At 34.2% G+C, this 6,985-nt stretch overlaps 1 non-coding gene across 1 annotated transcript; it reads right to left on the reverse strand.

The window, feature by feature from the left end:
• Positions 1-3,134: 3,134 nt before the first annotated feature.
• On the reverse strand, positions 3,135-3,232 carry LOC148771645 (small nucleolar RNA Z43). Its single transcript, XR_016030582.1, has one exon. It is a non-coding gene; the product is annotated as a small nucleolar RNA Z43 (small nucleolar RNA).
• Between the last annotated feature and the right edge of the window lie 3,753 nt (positions 3,233-6,985).

Here is a 6,985-nt window from a genome sequence, read left to right on the forward strand (position 1 = left end):
AATATATTTAATTATCTTTAATTATGGAAAATGATGACATGTTTTTTGATGATTTATTTCCACCAATCAATTCACCACTTGGGATGAAATTGAGGACATGTCACTAATTGAAATTGCCAAATGTCAATCAATTAGGTGTGTAATTCAACTTTTATATATTATATATATAGATGGACACAAATGTTTATGCATTGATTAATAAGCACATAATAATTTGGATAAATCTATAAATATGTAATAACAAAGAAAAACAGTAGTAGGAACAAATGTAAATAAACAATATTAATATATATTATCGCCCAAGGGTACGAAACATGAAAATTAAAATTACAAACCAAAATACAAAGTCGGGAATATCAAATACTAATACCGAAAAACTTGTCGACTACATGGTTGTGGGAAAATAATACGGGAAATACCAATATTAATAATACAGAAAATATTAGGAAAAACTAGCCGAGATAATGGAGATTGGAAATGTTATATCAGGTGTATAATATAATAATAAAAAGGGCTTGCAAGGGGTGGAAATGTAATTATCCGAAAATGTTAGGGCCGATTTTGTAATTAAAGGAAAATGGGAGGAAAGAATGGGTGCAGTAAAGCAATATTTTACAAAGCTTCAGGTGCATAATATAATAATAAAAAGGGCTTGCAAAGGGTGGAAATGTAATTATCCGAAAATGTGAGGACTGATTTTATAATTACAGGAAAATGGGAGGAAAGAATGGGTGCTGCAAGCAGTATTTTAAATATTGTCAGGTGTATAATATAATAATAAAAAGGGCTTGCAAGGGGTTGCAATGTAATTATCCGAAAATGTTAGGGCTGATTTTATAATTACAGGAAAATGGGAGGAAAGAATGGGTGCAGTAAAGCAATATTTTACATAAGTGTCAGATGCATAATATAATAATAAAAAGGGCTTGCAAAGGGTGGAAATGTAATTATCCAAAAATATTAGGGCTGATTTTATAATTACAGGAAAATGGGAGGAAAGAATGGGTGGTGCAAGCAGTATTTTAAATATTGTCAGGTGTATAATATAATAATAAAAAGGGCTTGCAAGGGGTGGAAATGTAATTATCCAAAAATGTTAGGGCTGATTTTGTAATTATAGGAAAATAGGTGAATAAAAGCAATTTTTTACAAAGTGTTAGGTGTATAATATAATAATAAAAAGGGCTTGCAAGGGGTTGAAATGTAATTATCCGAAAATGTTAGGGGTGATTTTGTAATTAAAGGAAAATTGGAGGAACAAACGGGTGCATCAAAGCAATATTTTACAAAGTGCCAGATGTATAATATAATAATAAAGAGGGCTTGCAAGGGGTGGAAATGTAATTATCCGAATATGTTATGGCTGATTTTGTAATTAAAGGAAAATGGGAGGAAAATAATGGGTGCAACAAAGCAATATTTTACAAAGTGTCAGGTGTATAATATAATAATAAAAAGGCTTGCAAGGGGTGCAAATGTAATTATCCAAAAATGTTAGGGCTGATTTTGTAATTAAAGGAGTGGGAGGAAAAGAATGGGAGCAACAAAGTAATATTTTACAAAGTGTTAGGTGTATAATATAATAATAAAAAGGGCTTGCAAGGGGTTGTAATGTAATTATCCGAAAATGTTAGGGCTGATTTTGTAATTAAAGAAAAATGGAGGAACGGATGGGTGCATCAAAGCAATATTTTACAAAGTGCCCGATGTATAATATAATAATAAAAAGGGCTTGTAAGGGGTTGAAATGTAATTATCTGAAAGTGTTAGGGCTGATTTTGTAATTAAAGGAAAATGGGAGGAAAGAATGGGTGCATCAAAGCAATATTTTACAAAGTGTCAGGTGTATAATATAATAATAAAAAGGGCTAGCAGGGGGTTGAGATGTAATTATCCAAAAATGTTAGGGATGATTTTGTAATTAAAGAAAAATTGGAGGAACGAATGGGCGCAGCAAAGCAATATTTTACAAAGTGCCAGGTGTATAATATAATAATAAAAAGGGCTTGCAAGTGGTGGAAATGTAATTATCCAAAATGTTTAGGGATTATTTTGTAATTAAAGGAAAATGGGAGGAAAAAAATATTATGATGACAAGTATCATACTCCACAATATGATTGTAGAGGACGAACGTGAATCGAACGAGCTTTTGGAATTTTGCAAGCTCGTTTCGCAATAGTGAAGCAGCCCGGGAGGGGATGGAATCCGACAAACCAAATAATATTATGATGCAAGGTATCATACTTCACAATATGATTGTAGAGGACGACCGTGATGGATATGGTGATGATGAGTCAGATTACGAAGAAAACAACCCCGCCACGTCTCTTAGGGCTCATGGGTTATGATATACATGAAGAATTGGATTTGAATCCAAGAACAAACGACCTATCCATAGATGATTATATGATGCACCGTCATTCAATAAGATCAGTAGAAGCAAATCGAAAGCTTAGGCGCGACTTAATTGCTCACGTGTGGACAACACATGGTCAAAATATGTAATAAGTATATTTAAGTGATGAATTATAAATTTATGTAATTAAAATAGGCAATAGTTATATTTATGTGTTTACATATAAATTGGGTTAATAGCATTTCGCCACCTGAACTTTGCCCGTTTTCGCACTTTACCACCTTAACTAAAAAAAGTTGCACGGGCACACCCAAACTCACTTTTTTGACGCACATAACCACCTAGGAGGAATATTCCGGCGAATCTTCTGATTTTCCAATGCACGTGCGATACACATGCTTAATGGAGGGTTTTTTTGTTATTTCACCTTAAAAAATTTGTGGGCCCTGTTTTTGCTCTTTCTTCTCCTTCTCTCTCTTATTCTCTCACTCTTTCACGCACACCCACACACATACAAACATGCCCCATCATCATCTTCTGCTTCTCTTCTTTCTTTGTGCTTTTGTCAAGAATCATTTTTTTCCCAAAAGAAACTCCGCGAGCAATGTTGTGATGGGAACTGTGAAAGTATAAAATCATGTGGTTGATCCACATGTGGTAATTCAGACATATGCTTGTCTAATTTTTTTAAAATCATTGGACAACGAAAAAATCCAGAAACAAATTATATAAAATATAAATATATACATACAAAAAAAATTGAAGTGAATTACCTATGAGCTCAGTTTATGGGTGGTGATATAACAGGATAGTCGGCAAGGCATTGGAATGCCGTTACGACGAACGAGACCAATTACAAGTAGTCTTCATTGCTCATGGGTTATGATATACATGAAGAATTGGATTTGAATCCAAGAACAAACGACCTATCCATAGATGATTATATGATGCGTCGTCATTCAATAAGATCAGTAGAAGCAAATCGAAAGCTTAGGCGCGACTTAATTGCTCACGTGTGGACAACACATGGTCAAAATATGTAATAAGTATATTTAAGTGATGAATTATAAATTTATGTAATTAAAATAGGCAATAGTTATATTTAAGTGTTTACATATAAATTTGAGTATTTGATTTATTAAATTATGTTGATTTAACATTATTTATAATATAATAACATGTAAAATTAATATAATTAATATAATGTTTACAATAAAATTACTTTTCAAAATAAAAAGATCATTATATAAAAAAAAAATAAAAAAAAAAATAAAAAGAAACCAACAAAAGAAACCAAGAAAAAAATGAAAAAGAAAATAAAATTAAATTGGCGGCTCACGTGAAAAGAAGGAAGATAAGAAAAAAGAAAAATAAGAAAAATTGGAAGTTGAAGAAGTGCGTATATAACCCAGCCAACCACCCAAAAACCCTTATATTCATCGCTTCATCGATTTTGACCACCAATTGACTAAAATTAAATCGGAACCTCATATATCAAGTATGTTTAACCCCTTGTACAGCTTCTTCCGCCGCCGTTTGGACCGATGTACGGCTGTCGTCCTTCCGGTATCCGCCGCTCCCCCGAGGAGACAAGTCTCCGGTGGTTGGTTCTCGTCCCACCGTCGAACAAGTTCCGCCCTTCCGGTATCTACATCGCCCCCGACGAGACGAATTTCGAGGGGATGGGTTTCTTTACCTGTGCTGCTCGATCCTTGGTTACGTCCCAACAATAGTCACAAACTTGCACCACGTTCCCGTCCTTGTGTTTTTATCGGATAATCTATCCCACACTATGCTTATATGTGTGTGGATCTTAATTCCGATAAAGTATTTATATCCATTCATGTCATATTCACCGAAACAACATATCCTAGGGCAACCTAAAAAGCCTAATGGCATATTCGTAAAAAAACAATTTTTTTTGTATATTTATTCCCGGTAAAATGCCCGGTAAAATAATTAAAACTTCAAGTTCAATTAAGTAAAATAAATAATAATTAAATAGTTCATTACTACATATTAAATACAATAATTAATAATATCTTATTCATTGAGTATTAGATTTCGTTAAAAAAAGAAATTGTAAACACAACAGCTTAAATCGATCGGTAATCGTTGTTTGAACCAACACTCGATTTCTGAAATTGGATTTTAGATATATAATCAAACTCTTAACCTTAAGGGTTGGTTAATGGTCTTGTACTTTTGAATTGTGAACCCCTATCGATTCAGACTCGTGAACTGTTGGTTCACCACAATAATCATGTCACCATTCAATTTTTCATTAAAATTCATATGTTCTTTGTTCTAAAAAAATATTATAATCAAAAGCGTAACCTTAAGAGTTGGTTAATGGTCTTGTGCTTTTGAATTGTGAACTTCGGTCGATTCTGACTCGTGAACTGTTGGTTCACGACAATGATCATGTCTCCATCCAAATTTTCATTTATGTTTAATTTTTCATTAATATTCATTTTTCCTTTGTTCTAAACACTAAAAGATATAATAAAAAATCAAGAGTAAATGAGACAACTAGAAAGGAAAGTAATCACAAGAACGAAAAGATTTTCATTAAAAGGGAAAAAAAAATCACTACACGTATGATATTCAAGACAATGATAAATAATTACTGGAAAACCTAAGAACAAATAGATATTGTAAAATAAATATTATAATTTGTGTATATCAATATTAAATCAAATCACATTCTACTACTTAAATATATTTTAATATATAATTAAATTAATAGAGACGTGCAACGCACATCACACCTTTCTATTGTGTGTGCGTATATATATATATATATATATATATATATATATATATATATATATATATATATATATATATATATATATATATATATATATATATATATATATATATATATATATCCTATTTTGCAGTCATTTTTTTTTACTATTCACAACAAATCTCGACTAGAACAGTCTTGATCCACAACACTATATGTTTTTTAATTTCGTAACCGTTTCAATTCAAAATAAATATCCATCAATTTTCATTATTTGCAAACGGTACAGAAACAAATCACCATATAGAAACAATTTTTAACAAATATTCAATATGAACAATACATTACCTAGTATGGCTAACCGGGACCACCACCACGGCCATCAATGATGCTTGGGCGACAGCCACCAGGGGTCCTCGCGCGACGAACCACAAAGCCAGCCAAACGGCCGCCACGACCACCACCAAATATCCTTGCGCGACGGCCGCAACGGGTCCTCGCGCGACGAACCACAAACCCAGCCAGACGGGCTGGATGAACTGGCGGAGAACCACTTCGCCGGTCATCCATGTCAGCAGCAGAATCGGTCAAAGTATCTAAGCCATTTAGAATCACATCAGGTGGCGCTTCGCCATACATTTCATTCACTATAGGGAACACGTGGCCAGGGTTGAAAATGGCTGGATTGTTCCACAGGGGATAGTGTGTGGGCATGAGCATCGGAGCCAGATATCTGAGGGTATGAGGGGTGGATTAGGATGCGCCGGAAATAATATATATGGTTGGAGGGGATATGTAATGAAATTCTGAGGAAGCTCCGGCAAAGGTACCTGAGGGAACACCGGAGGAACCTGGTTAGGAGGAGGTGGATTAGGATAGGGCGGCAAAAACATGTAAGGTTGGTGTGGGTAGAAGAAGAAATTGGAGGAAGCTCCGGTGGAGGGGCCTGACCCTTAGGGAGCACCGGAGGAACAGGGTTAGGATGGGGTAGATTAGGAGTGGATTTAACAAGAAATTCAGAAGAAACTCCGGTGAAAAGGCCTGGCCCTTAGGGAGCACTAGAGGAACCGCCGGCGGAAGGGCCTGGCCCTGAAGGATCACTGGAGGAACCACCGGACCGACTTCAGCAGCATCGAATGGAGCATGTAGCGGCGGACCTACTTTTTGATTGGGTGGGGGGGGGGGGGGGAGAGTATTTCCATGGCCTTGTGGCTAGGGTTTTGCAGGTTGGTGGTAGGATTTTATAAGGCAGGCTAGGGTTTAGGGTTTTATAGAAACAAAAATGTCTTAACCCATTGTTTCCAAAGAAATCTGAAAATTCTTGATATACTAAGCCCATTAAGATGTTCTCAACCATAAATATCTTCCAGAGGGGGAAAAAAAACAAAACACAAGATTATCAGATACAAATAATTAAGACGATGATATATAATAATACATGAAAAAGAGAAATTTATTATGTAATATCAGAAGAAAAAAGGCTTTTATCTCTTTTTGTTTTTTGTGATTTCTCTAGTTATTCTCTAGAAATCATCTTATCATTATTGTGTATTATTCTCTTGTATTTAATTCTTTAAATATTATAACTCTCTATTCTTACTGTAACAATTGTTTGCTTGTACATATATATATATATATATATATATATATATATATATATATATATATATATATATATATATATATATAGGCTTGTAAGAATGAATAATAATACGAATCATCTTCACTTCCCAATTCTTTCATGGTACAGAGCCTCTAAATAATTGTTTCCCCCCAACCTTTTCTCTACTTCAGTCATGACTACACCAGTCACGGTTACGACCAATGCTACTGAATCATCTCCATCTTCTCCTCCTCAAGTCATTTCACTAAACAT

The sequence above is a fragment of the Erythranthe guttata genome, chromosome 3 (assembly GCF_056151865.1).
Source record: "Erythranthe guttata isolate IM_541 chromosome 3, IM_541, whole genome shotgun sequence".
NCBI classification, from domain to species: domain Eukaryota; kingdom Viridiplantae; phylum Streptophyta; class Magnoliopsida; order Lamiales; family Phrymaceae; genus Erythranthe; species Erythranthe guttata.